Here is a 14,403-nt window from a genome sequence, read left to right as displayed (position 1 = left end):
GTATGGACATCATCTAACCGGCAAGGGGCGCTATCGCTAAACAAAAAAAATCCACCCGTTCTTGCATCTCTCAAAAAATCACCTCAAATCCTCCATTTTATTACTTAAATAGCAGCTCTCGAATGTTAATGACAGGCCCATCGTCTGTCAGCATTCCTCTAGAAACCAAAAGCAAACAGGAAAGGCTCCAATGGAGCTAATTTAGACCTGGAGGAGTCTGTGTATGCTTGTGTTGAAGCAGCTGATCCTCTGTCAGCTCTAAACTAACAGGACAGGGGTTGGAGCTGAGCCTAAAACAATGAGTCCTACACGCTCACAACAGACAGAAAAGGTGAGGAATCTGGGCCTGTGATCCCAGGCTGAGAGTGAGATTAGATGGAGAGCGGCCCGAGGGCCTCAGAGGGTCGCCCGGCTCCGTTCACACTCACACGCTGAGGGTTCGATCATGGGACATGTCTGTAGAGCCTGTTCGAGCTCACGGGGAGAACAATTTCCTGTGTGTCTGAAGAGTTCTGGCAACTCTGTGAGATGCAGGACTGAGTTTACTTTCCATGTGCTATTCATATAGATATATTTTTTTACAATATTTAAGAAACAGCGGGAAAAAAAGAGGGGGCTTGCTATTGCGATTGTGAGTAGGGGCTACTTGATTTAAACCTGAAATCAAATCAAACCCAAAAACCAAACAAACAAAAACAGAATAAATGCTGCATACATATTTCAAAACAAATGCTGCAATTTTCTTGTAAAACTAAAAGATGAAGTTTGTTTTGATTTAGTTTTACAAGAAAATAGCAACATTTGTTTTAAAAAATGTATGAATGTTTGTTAGTTTTGTTTGTTCATGCGACATTTATTTTGTTTTTGTTTGATATTTGATTACTAGTTTGGGGACAGGAAAAACCAAACACAGCAAACCCAGACAATCCAATAAAAAAAAAATTCATCTTTTCATATTTTTTGTTTAGGTATTTTTTTTTTTCTCATAGCCTATATGAAAGTAAATATGGAAGTCTGTTTCCACCATGGAATTAAAAAATAAAAATAAAACCTCACAATTTCAAGTCGACAATTCTGAATTTATTACTCACAACTCAATTTCAAAGTTTATACTTCACAGTTTATATGCCACATTTCTGTTTCTGTCTCACAATACTGAATTTATATCTTGTAATTCCAAGTTTATTCCTTAAAACACTGAGTTTGTATCTCCAAATTATGAGTTCACAATTTACAATTCCGAGTTTATATCTCTATTTTGAGGTTACCAGTGGTGGAAAGAGTACTGAAAAATCTTACTTAAGTAAAAGTACTGTTACTTGCCAAAAATGTGGTGCAAGTAAAGTAAAAGTATCTGCTGTAAATATTACTCAAAGTATGAGTAAAAAGTAGCCCTTTCAAAAGTACTCAAGAGTAATGAGTATTACGCTGGGAAAAGCTGATGCATTTACGATTTGTGGATGTGTGTAAACGTAACATTCTGTAGTGCATTTGGTTATTGCCCAGCATGCACACAACATCATGAGATGTTAATATTAGGTTAGATTTAGGTTGTGATGTCAGGTGACCAAAATTCAATGTCTAGTCAGTGTCTAAGGACAACATTATTTTGATGTCCATTAACGATGGGAAACGACGTTGATATTTGGTTGATTTTAGGTTGTGTTAGAAAGTGACCAAAATCTAATGTCGAGCCAAAATCTTAAACTAATGTTATTTTTATGTCAAATAATGACATTTTTTCATTAGGTATGGCAACCAAAATCATAGTGGTAACGTCCACACAACGTCAAGCTGTAACATCAATAGAAGTTGATATTATGGTTGATTTTAGGTTTGACACTAATGTTGGCCTGACGTTGGGTTCTGATGTCTACCCAATTATCATTTCCAAAATAAAATGTAACGTCTCCACAATGTTAAGGTACCACGTAAATCTTATGTCATGTTGACATCTTCAAATAAAGTAGTGACTGTAGGTTGAAGAAAAGTATTGGAGTATAAGTACCAACAGTGCTAGAAATGTACTCAAGGGAAAATAAAAGCATATAATTGTAAAACTACTTAGTAAATTACAATTCCTGAGAAAAACTACTCAATTACACTCAATGACTACCACTGGAGTTTACATCCCACATTTCTGACATTTATATCTTGAAATTGCTAACTTAAATCTCATACTGCCGGGTTTATTTATCAGAATATTCAGTTCTTATCTCCCAGTTCAGTTTACACACCACCATTCATAGTTTATATCACACATACACAAGTTTACATCCCACAATTCTGAGTTTTGTATTGCAATTCCAAGTTTATCCCACAAGTCTATGTCTTTACTTTAGGTTTACATTACTGTATATTCCAAGTTATCATACTTCATTCTGTGTCTGTCTTTTAAGGCAAGATACTTTAGGTGAATGGATTTTAATTTTTTTCAAAAAATCACATGTTGACATGTTAAGAATTTCAAACATTTTTTTGTACTACAAGCTTCCTAAAATATGCAAATGAGACTTGAATTAAATATACACTCATTTGCATACATTTATATCACAAAAAAATCTGAACATTGGACCAAATTAAAAGTTTTTCTATTCATTCATTCATGCATTCATTCATTAAACATTTTATATTAGAGTCAAAGGATTTCACAGAGGGTATTTTTGGGAATCTCTTTTTAACACTAAATAATCCAGAAATTATTGCAAACAGTCTGAACAAAAAAAAATCACATTTTTGGAAAATGAATTGCTGTAAATAATATGGCTGGCTATCCTTCTGTAGAAACATACAGAATACAACGACTATTATAATAACCCTAGTGCACTATTCCAATTTACTACCCTTTTGTTATTTTAAAGATGAAAACATCCACTGAATTAAACTGCTGTAAAATGCAGTAAATATTTTGCAGAAATCTGTTAATCAACCTCAGTCCTGATCAAAACTGCTAAATTGTTTAGAAAATTACAGCATTTTAACTTTTTAATTGCCAAATTCACATGCAAATGATGTCACTGATTTGGTGAAAAAAAAGACGTATTTTCAATATAAAAATTAATTGTGGACTGGATTTTTTAAAAACATTTTATCAGTCTTGGACATGTGAATGATTTGTAACAACACTAGCTTTGATGCATTGTTAGATTTTCATTTTCCCCGCTAATTTACTGTTTTCTCCAATTGACTTTCATTATATATAAATTTGTCTTTATTTTTATTTACTCCATGTAGTTCTAAGAGCTGAGACATATGTTTTAATTTTCTCATCATTTTAATTTGCTGTAATACTCCATATAAAATCCAGAAACTAAGTTTTCTAAAAGGTTAATGGTGCCAACTGATGACCAACAGTAAAAAGTACAAATTTAACTAAAAACCAATAATCAAAAATGCATGATTATAAGCTGTTGTGGTTTTCTAATTAAATAAATATGGTTATAATGCAAGTCAATTGGGCAAAAACAGCCACCAACTGTAAATTAGGGAGAAAAAACAATGCATCAAAGCCAATTTTGTTATTAATCGTTCACATGTCCAAACACATTGATAAAATGTAAAAAAAAACTTTATGATAATAATAATCCAGTCCACAATTACTTTTTATGTTGAAAATACGTCATTCTGTGTGTTTTTTTTTACCAAAACAGTGACATTATTTATGAATTTGGCAATTAAAGAGTTACAATTCTGTAATTTTCTAAACAATTTAGTAGTTTTGATCAGGACTGAGGTTGATTAACAGATTTATGCCTAAAATTTAAAATATATATATCTGATGCATTTTTACAGCAGTTTAATTAAGTGGATGTTTTATTCCCAAACACAACAAAAGGGTATTAAATTGGAGCAGTCCACAAGAGTTAATATAATAGTTGTCGTTTTATTCATATCTGATTGTTCAGCCAGATAGCCAGCCTCCCAAACATAACAAAAAGGTAGTAAAAATATTCTCAAAATATGTGTCAAAAGAAGATTTGTCACCAAAAATTATCCCGCTAGTTAAAACAGAAAAAGTTATGGCCAAATAAAACCTCAAAATCACCCCAGAGTGGCTGAAAACATCCCCAACAGTACTTAAGGATTAAGAGATGATTAAAAGAAAAGGTCCTATAAGAAATGCTGATGCAATTTAATTTGGTTATTTGCCATTAGGCAAAAAAAATAAATAAATTCCCCAAATCACAAAAATGTGTTTATCCTGTATTATTTATTGCCTCTAAATGCAGCATGAGGCAACGAGGTGCTGATGCATTCTGGGACTGATGTGTGGGTCTATCCTGAAATACTGCTGTGTAATGGCCCTGTCTCCAGCGGGGCAGGGAGTCACTGGGGAAAAAAAGCCCCTGTTTGGACTGCCCTCCGTGTGAACATTTTTACCCCTACATTCACAAAAGACCTTACAAAAAAGAGAGAGAGAGAAAGGAGGGGTGTCAGTTGACGACGGCTGGAGAGTCTGCATGACTGAGCCATTTCAAACATACACACACGCAGACATCACATACACATCATTCATGTGCCCACGGCTTCACTCATGAACTCATTCATCAGTTTTAGTCAGTACTTATATGACAGTGAGCCACATTTGAAAAAGTCAGTTATTTTTTCCAACACATTTCGTCACCTTGGAATTATAAGGTTTTATCTGCATTCTGAATGATTTTGAGATATTTGATATTTTGATATTTTTTGCATTCCATAGCAAACAGTATGTGTGTAACATTTGTTTATTTAATAAAAAGTCTTAAAACTGTAAACAACTTATAAAAAAATCCCATAATGTAAGTAAGTTGTCATTTAATAAGAATATGTCAATAAATCATTTCTGACATAAATGTCAGATAGAACCTTATAATTCTAAGGTGACGATTTCTAAACATAATACTTTTAATAACTAACAAATTATCAATATATATATATTTTTTGTCATGGTTATGACGACAGTACATCATATTTTACTAGTTATTTTGCTACATACTAGTAAAATAGTGCAATTTAAAGGCTTAACTAGGTTAATTGTGTTAACTAATAAAGTTAGGTATATTAGGCAAATCATTTTGGACTCTGTAGCCAACAGAAAATTAAAATTATTTTAGTTAATAGGCGGCACAGTGGCTCAGTGGTTAGCACTGTTGCCTCACAGCAAGAAGGCTGGTTCGAGCCCCGTCTGGGTCAGATAGCATTTCTGTGTGGAGTTTGCATGCATGTTCTCCCTGCGTTCGCGTGGGTTTTCTTCGGGTGCTCCAGTTTCCCCCACAGTCCAACATGGACTATAGGTGAATTGGGTTCGCTATATTGGCCGTAGTGTGTGTGTGTGTGTGTGTGAATGAGTGTGTATGTTTCCCAGAACTGGGTTGCAGCTGGAAGGGCATCTGCTGTGCAAAACATATGCTGAATAAGTTGGTGGTTAATTCCTCTGTAGCGATTCCAGATTAATAAAGGGACTAAGCCGAAAAGAAAATGAATGAATGAATAAACACACTGATTTATCAGTAGTCTTTAAAAAAATGTTTTCTGTTCCACACAACTCTTCAAAACATTCTAATATGCTGATTGGATGCGGTTTTTATTATCAATGATGAAAACAATACTGTGTGGAAAACAAGATACCTTTTTGTTCCAGTAAAAAAAAACAAAAAAAAAACTGTTGATCTGTTTAATCCCTACTTGCGTAAATTTGAGGTAAATAATTTTTCTATAGACAGGGGTAACATATTTTTCCCTTATAATTTTCTATATACGTATTTTATCAGAAAACAAAACCCTAATAATAATAATAATAATAATAATGATAATAATAATAATAATGTAATAAATATGTTGGGCAATAGGGTTTTGTCTATCAGAGTGAATTTAAATTATTTTTCTTTAGAACTGACATCTTCTTCCATGCAAGTCATTAATATACTAGTTATTTTAACAAGAAAAAAAATCAGCCTTGGGCCCGGAACCAGAGGGGGTTCGAGTGGTTCAAAAGATCCACCCCTCACTAACAAAGGTCCAGAATTTGTTCCATACATCCTATTTTGATTGCTAAGACATCATGAATTGTAAAAATAACTCATAGAAAAATGCTTTAAGACTTTGAAGAATCTAACATAAGTGACACGTCATCTTTCACTACTGACATTTTACAAGTAACTTTTTTTGTAAATCATGGACCTTATTCTTTAAAGAAAAAAAATGACCAATTAAAAGGTATGAAGCACCAAAAGTACATTTTGAAGCGTTTAAAAGTATATTTTAATATTATGATTAGGCTATTGTTGTTATACATGAATTTTCAAATGTACTTTTTATAAGCAAGGTTAAAAAAATCAGTAAGCTAAATTGTTATTATAATTATGTTTACATTATTTATTATTCAAGTGGGCAAATTCTGACAGGAAAGTTGAATTTGCTATTCAGTTTGTTATTTGCCTAATAAATAAATTTACTTTGCCTTAATTGGCAGTTTTTGATTTAAAGCCTTAACAGGTTAATTTTTCCCCTAATGACATATGATGTGATAAATTGATATTTTAAAAATTAATATATATAAATACGTTTTTTTAAATATTTATTTATTCTATATCTTTAGGAAATGTTTTTGCTATATCAAAAAGTGTGGTGGTTTGCAGCGTGTAGCATGTTCATCTCACAGTAAGAGGGTCGTTGGTTCAGACCTCGGCTGGGTCAGTTTGCATTTCTGTGTGGAGTTTGCATTTTCTCCCCGTGTTCACATGGGTTTCCTCCGGGTGCTCCGGTTTCCCCCACAGTCCAAAGACATGTGGTACAGGTGAATTGGGTATGCTAAAATTGACCATAGCATGTGTGAATGTGTGCATGGATGTGTTGGGTTGTGGCTGGAAGGGCATCAGCTGCGTAAAAAAATATGCTGGATAAGTTGGCGATTCAATCCGCTGTGTCGACTCCAGATTAATAAAGGGACTAAGCCGAAAAGAAAATAAATAAATGAAAAATGTGGTTATGTTGACCACCCGACAAGCTAGTCTAGCTAAAAATAGTGCTTAAAATGTCATAAAAATGCAGTATTTAAAATAGAAAATGGCGAATAACTGCAAAAAAGTCCACTTTATAAAAAAAAAAAAAAAAAAAAAACATCACTTTTCACCAGGCTGGCTACAGGCATGCGGGGACTGAAAGAAATGATTTCCATACTTCTCTTGACTCGTGTGCAGTATCATGTGAAGAGTGAAGACATGCATTAATGCAGCAACATTATCTCCACTAGGCGGTGTATGTGAGCCCGTCTAAAACACACACGTGAGGGACAGAGAGCCAAACACGCAAATATTTTCATTACTTCACATTTTTGTTCTCAGCGAGAGATCAAACGCACTTCTAATGACACTTAAGGCTGGAAGGTTTTGTTTAATATTTTTGGGCTCCCTTTGATTCCACCTCAAACTAATGATCATGCGTCACATCATCCAACAAAGACAGATTATTACTGGAAAAACAGCTCACCCCCGAACTCAAATAACACCCTCAGACCCTGATTTGGAGCGAGTGCAACTTTATTCTGTCGAGCTCCGTACAGACATAACAGAGTATCCATCATACATCGCTGTTTCCATGTTGTACTGACGGATCTTAAGGCAAAGACACCGCAGGTCAAAATAACAAAAAAAAAGAAATAAACCAAATAAATATTAAAACGTATAATCGTCACCATATACCTCCTCAAGTAATTGAATAAATAAAGGATGCATACTATCTTCTAAAATGTTGTTTAAAGTCAGTGTGAAATCGAAATTTACAAATTTTGCTTTGCTAGCACACATTTCTTTAGGTGAACAGTTGTGAAAGTTTCCACTGGAAAAAGAAGTTTGTTTTGGTAATCCTTAATCAAAATCTTACCATTTGATTCACGTTTGGAGTTGCAGTCCTTCTCTTTTGACGTCATTTTTATTGTTTCAGCCACATTAGCCTTTTACCCATGCCTATGGCAAGCCGTTTGACAATTAATTTATAACCAGTACTAGTATCTATTGTCATGTTACATGTATTTTTTTAAATACTAGCCTATCTTTTCCATTAAGTACTACTTATTCATTAGATACTAGTGCCTATTCTTTAGATCAGGAGTGTCAAACTCAGAGGCCACATGGAGGAAAATCTAATCCCAAGTGGGCCAGACTGTTAAAACCATATCCGCTTGTTAAGTATGATGTCACACAAAGTGGCTTCCGTGTCCAATCGCTCTATCAAACTGTATGGAGTAACTCAACAAATGGTAATAATAAACGTTTACAAAGGGATGTAATACTTTTGAAAATCACGATCGCAATATATAAAGTTTTATTAATTGTTAATTTTTTGGTGTCTGTGATGCAGCAAGTCCAGAGACCGATGTGTACACTATAGACTAAAAAGTGGTCATTAACGAATATTTTCTCAATTCAAATGAGTGGCGGCTTGGACCTGGAAACAGTATTCCATATGTCATGCAACTTCAGATTGTTCTCTTTGTTTTAATACGATCAACATAAAACTTAAAGCTGGAGCCCGAGGAAAACACTATCTCACTGCAATTCGTAACGTTTTGATTTAGGGGCTAATTCATATGAATTTGTACGATCTCATTTGTACAATTTAATACAATCTGTTTATCTACCAATGACGGTTGGGTTTAGGGGTGTGGTTGGGTGCCACGCCTCCTTTTTTTGCAATTGCTATTGCATACAGTGGACACAGTTGGAACAGCAATTTCTTTTGTTGAATAATTGCTACTCATTTTTATACTTTACAGAATCATCTCGTGGGCCAGATTTGCAGGACTTATCCAGCCTTCGGCCGTACGTTTAACACCCCTGCTTTAAATATACTGTTTTTTTTAAATATATTGCTCAGCATATATAAGTACATCCCTCACAAATCTCTCTTTTAAATTCTTATTTTAATATTAAGTTATACAGTATTATATTTGTGCATATACATTAGATTAGTCAGTACTGAAGCCAAATCTGGAGCTAATCTAACAAAATAACTTATGATAAAGGTCCAAAAATGTTGTATGTTAGGGGAAAAAAATAAATTCAAATTTTAAAAAGAGGAAAAGAGAAGCAAAAAAAAAAAATTTGAAATATTTAGTTGAAATTTTGTAAGTTGTACTTTTTTCCATATTTTGCTTAAATTTCAATTTCTAAATATGTTTGGTGACTAAAATATTATTTTAATAAAAATATCTGCTTAATAAATATGTTTTGTTCAAACGCATCAAAATACATTGCCTTTATTCACTGAGAAATGAAGAAAAATATTCATTTTCAAAATGGGGTGTACTCAATTATGCTGAACACTGTATACTAGTGCTTACTCTTTGGACGCCAGTTCTTTTTTACTAGATACTCCTTCATTAGATATACCTAATAAATAGATACTAGTATCTATTGAATATACTAGTATCTAATGAAAAGTACTAGTATCTAATATATAGGATCTAATTAATAGGTACTAATATCTAATGAATGAGTATCTAATCAAAAAGTACTAGTGTTTAATGAGAAAGCACAAGTATATTTAAAAAAGCACTACTATGTGAAGTGAGGTGAAGATGAAGTATTTTCCTCGCCGCTGTCGCCACTGGCTTGCATGGTTCGGGATCTGTAGAGCTGCGCATCGATGGATTTGCTCTTCAGTGTTTGGACTCTCTGCAGTGTAAATTAAACCACACTGAACTGAGCTAAACTGAACTTAAACTCTGAAAACTGGACTCACAATGTATGAATGAACTTTATTGTAAAGTGTTACCCAATTTACTATTATGTTCTATGTGAAGCTGCTTTGACGCAATCTACATTGTAAAAGCGCTATAGAAATAAAGATGAATTGAATTGAACTAGTATCTGAGGAATAGGCAGTATAGTATCTAAGGAATAAGTAGTATTTATGGACTATTTCCATTGACTAGTACAGTATGGTACGGGTCGATACGTGTCACCTTTATCAGTATCTTTAAAAATAAGTACTAGTAACATGAAAATAAATACTAGTACGGGTTATAAACTAAATGTCAAAATGGCTTACCATACCACGGCCCTCTTATCGCTGGTTTGGTACAAAGAAATGATGGCAAAAAGAAAACCCTGCCACCCAACCATTTCAGTTAAAAGCATACTGAAATAAAAGTCTCAGCAACTCACGGTTAACGCAGGGTTTAAATATGCAAATGAGACATTCATTTATTAAATATGCATTGATTTGCATATGTCAAGCACAAAATCTGAACAATGGATGAAGTCAGGTTCAACATTTTTCATTTATTTATTTAATTGACTAAATATAATCGGTGGTTTTTACAGAGAGTATTTTTTGGTATCTCTAATCACTCCATAATTAAGAAAATACTATGAACTCTAAAACCCATTAGAAAATAAATAGGCTATGAATAAAACTTTGACAATTGGTGTACAACAAGTGCACTGCAAAAATGTTTTTTTTTACTTTGAGTTTTTGTCTTGTTTCTAGTCCAAAAATCTAAAAAGTCTTACATTAAGAAGCATTTTCTAGACATTTTCTAGTCTTGTTTTCAGAAGTAATAAGCCAAAATTAAGTGTTTTTCTCCCATTTTACCCAATTGGCAGATTATTTAGCTTGTTTTAAGAAAAAAAAATCATTTAATCACTTATCCAATTATTTCTGAAAACAAAACAATGTTTTTATTTGTCTAAAGGTTTCTTGATTTAAGATTTATTTTAAGATAATTGGACTAGAAACAAGACAAAAAAAGCTATGACTATGAGGGAGAACAAATGATGAGAAACTGACCTTTAAAAGTGTTGGAATTGAAATATAGAGACACAAATTGATAAAGTGTGACAAAAACACTCTTAACATTTGACTGAAAATCCCAAAATCTGCATAAAGAAACCTGCAGTGTGTCGCCTTAAAAATCTGACTGAAATTTCACTCTCATTTCACTCTCCCTACAGTAAGAGTTTTCTCTACTTCAATACACATCCTAAGGAGATATGCAAAGCGCTTGATAAAACATTATCAATTTATGTTTGAGCAAGAAACTTTCGGAATCTTGTGCCACTGCCAGAAGAGATTGCTGCTTTTACATTCCTGAGGACTGATCTACGATAGTAATCACAGGCTGGGAGATTATTTCAGCTCAAGCACGCAGGCCCTGTATAGTTCCAACTGATTCACAATGCTGGTATAAAATGCTAAAATATTCCGGGTTCGTGTTGGGTTTCCTTTAAATCTTGACTACAACAGTGAACAGAAACAAAGGAACTCAAACAACTTTAAGGAAGCCTGAACACAACCGCACCAAATGTGAGCAGCGAGAGATGGACAAGAGTCGAAACTGGAAATCTATTATTATCCATCAAAGGAAGAGTTCACCCAAATATGAAGTCTGTCATCAGTTTCAAATCTGTATTGATGTGAAATACAAACGTATAGATTTGGAAGAATATTGGTAATCAAATTGTTTCAAAAAGTTTTTCCATTACATGTACACTAAGTGACAAAGTCTAGTCGTCGATCCCTTTTGTAAGAGCAATAACAACTTGACTTCTAGTTGATCATTTGGAAAAGTGGCAGAAGGTAGATTTTTCAAAGGAATCATCTGTTGAACTGTATCCAAACCATCACAAATACTACACAAGACCTACTGGAACCCACATCGACCCAAGATTTGCAGAGAAATCAGTCAAGTTTGGTAAAGGAAAAATCATGGTTTGGAGTTACATTCAGTTTGGAGGTATGCAAGAGATCTGCAGAGTGGATGGCAGCATCAACAGCCTGAGGTATCAAGACATTTCTGCTGCCCATTGCATTACAAACCACAGAGGAAGAAAAATCCTTCAGCAGGATAAACCTCCTTTTCATACTTCAGCCTCCACATCAAAGTTTCTGAAAGCAAAGAAGGTCAAGATGCTCCAGGATTGGCCAGCCCAGTCTTCAGATATGAGCATTATTGTGCATGTCTGGCGTAAGATGAAGGAGTAGGCATTGAAGATGAATCCAAAGAATCTTGATGAACTCCTGCAAGAACGCTTTCTTTGACATTCTAGATGACTTTATTAATAAGTTATTTGAGTCATTGCAGTGATGTATGGATGCAGTCCTCCAAGCTCATGAGAGTCATACACAATATTAATTCTTTTTTATATTCTATACTGTACATTATTTCTGTTAAGTGACAAGACTTTAGTCTAAGCAATGTCAGACCTTACTGTCCTAATTAAATAATTAAATATTAAGGCATGATCATATTTTATTTTGGTGAAATAAGTGTAAACTAGAGGCCTTTGCCTTTCATATACGCCACTTCTGAAACCAAATAATCAACTAGAAGTCAATTTATTATTTGTTGTTCCTTAAACTTGGATAGGCGGCAAGACTTTTCTCAGGTAGTGTATACAGTTAAGCCCGAAATTATTCATACCCCTGACTTAAATGTTTTTTTGCTTAAATAAATTTGTAAATAAAAGCAGAGAAATATTTTTTTCTGCAATGATGCTTGTATATTTGTACATCTTTTAAGAGAAGCCTGTGTCATTTCTGATAAAAAATAATAATAAATACCCTGCCGGTTGAATTAAAGTAACTTTAAGTCAGAATTTGCCAGGAGTTTTAATAATTATTAAAGGTTTAATTTCAATTAAATAAGTAACAAACCATAAACAAGTTTGCTGATCCATTTAAAGTAATTTGTTCATATTAATTCAACACCTTATTAAAACTTCTTGCAAGTAGAATTTGTGCAGAAAGACTACATTAGCCCTGATATTGTACTGAAAATGACACAAATTATTGAGTTGGAATCAGTACAATGTGGCAAAAGATAACTTCAACCCCGCCCACTCTTAAGAAGCACAGCCTATGACAAAATCAAACAATACATTTCATGTTTATAATTACACTCACCGGCCACTTTATTAGGTACACCTTTCCAACTGCTCATTAACACAAATTTTTTAGTCAGCAAATCACATGGCAGCAACTCAATGCATTTAGGCATGTGGACATGGTCAAGGTGATCTGCTGCAGTTTAAACTGAGCATCAGAATGGGGAAAAAGGTGATTTAAGTGACTTTGAACGTGGCATAGTTGTTGGTGCCAGACAAGGTTGTCTGAGTGTTTCAGAAACTGCTGATCTACTAGGATTTTAACTCACAACGATCTCTAGGGTTTAAAGAGAATAGTCTGAAAAAGAGAAAATATCCAGTGAGTAGTTTGTGATGCCAAAGGTCAGAGGAGAATAGCCAGACTGGACGAGCTGATAGAATGGCTACAGTAAGTCAAATAACAACTTGTTACAACTGAGGTATCCAGAAGAGCATCTCTGAATGCACAGCATGTCTAACCTTGATGCAGATGGGCTACAGCAGCAGAAGACCACACTGGGTGCCACTCCTGTCAGCTAAAAACAAGAAACTGAGGCTACAATTCACACAGGCCTACCAAAATTGGGCAATAGAGGATTGGAAAAAGTTGAGTCTCGATTTCCGCTGTGACATATAAATGGTGGGGTCAGAATTTGGCGTCAACAACATGACATGAAAGCATGGATCCATACTGCCTTGTATCAACGGTTCAGGCTTCTGGTGGTGGTGCAATGGTGTGGGGGTTATATTATTGGCACACTTTGGGGTGATTAGTACCAACTGAACTTTGTGTCAATGCCACAGCCAGTTCTGAAGGCAAACGGGGGTCCAACCAGGTACCAGTAAGGTGTACCTAATAAAGTGGCCCTTCAGAAATGCCCTATTTACGCCTGGTATATAGATCTTTGTCAATCAGTTTACAAGAGCATGATGTTAAATAAATGTGTGAACAGGGTGTAAAACGTTTTGAACTTAGTTTTTGTGTTCCTAACATAAAAATGCTCATATAGTTAATTGTTTTTAAATGTCTGTAAGAACCACCTTCTTTTTTGTCTGCTGGCCAAACATGATTGTTATTGGCCATGATGTAATAAAGTGCATAAAAACAAAGTATTCATAATTCACCACAAAAAAAAAAAAAAAAAAAAAAAAAACTGATTATAATCAAATTTGTAGTTGCCACACATAGCCTTTTTGTTCACTTTGATTCAATCATTGTAATCATCCATTACATTTGGGTTAAATAAAAAAATCTATCAAAAGAAGCCCAAACTACACTGGACCCCACTCACTTTCATTATTCACACACAAAACTGAGACATTAAAAGAAAGAAAGTCATTCTTGGAACGATGTGAGCAAATGATGACTGACTTTTCATTTCTGGGTGAACTCTCCCTTTAAGCGCCCTTATAATTCAATCTTCATGACTGTCACTGACTGAGCCACAGGAAACTATCACTTTGGCCAAGTCTACAGAAGCACTTGCGTGAGCTGCATAGTTAGATAATGCGACTTGATTTCTTAAAAAATAATTATAAAAACAACAACAGCACA

This window comes from Danio rerio, chromosome 9 (assembly GCF_049306965.1).
Source record: "Danio rerio strain Tuebingen ecotype United States chromosome 9, GRCz12tu, whole genome shotgun sequence".
Classification (NCBI taxonomy): Eukaryota; Metazoa; Chordata; class Actinopteri; order Cypriniformes; family Danionidae; genus Danio; species Danio rerio.
The sequence above is the reverse complement of the archived record's forward strand: the minus strand, read 5'-3'. Positions refer to the sequence as shown.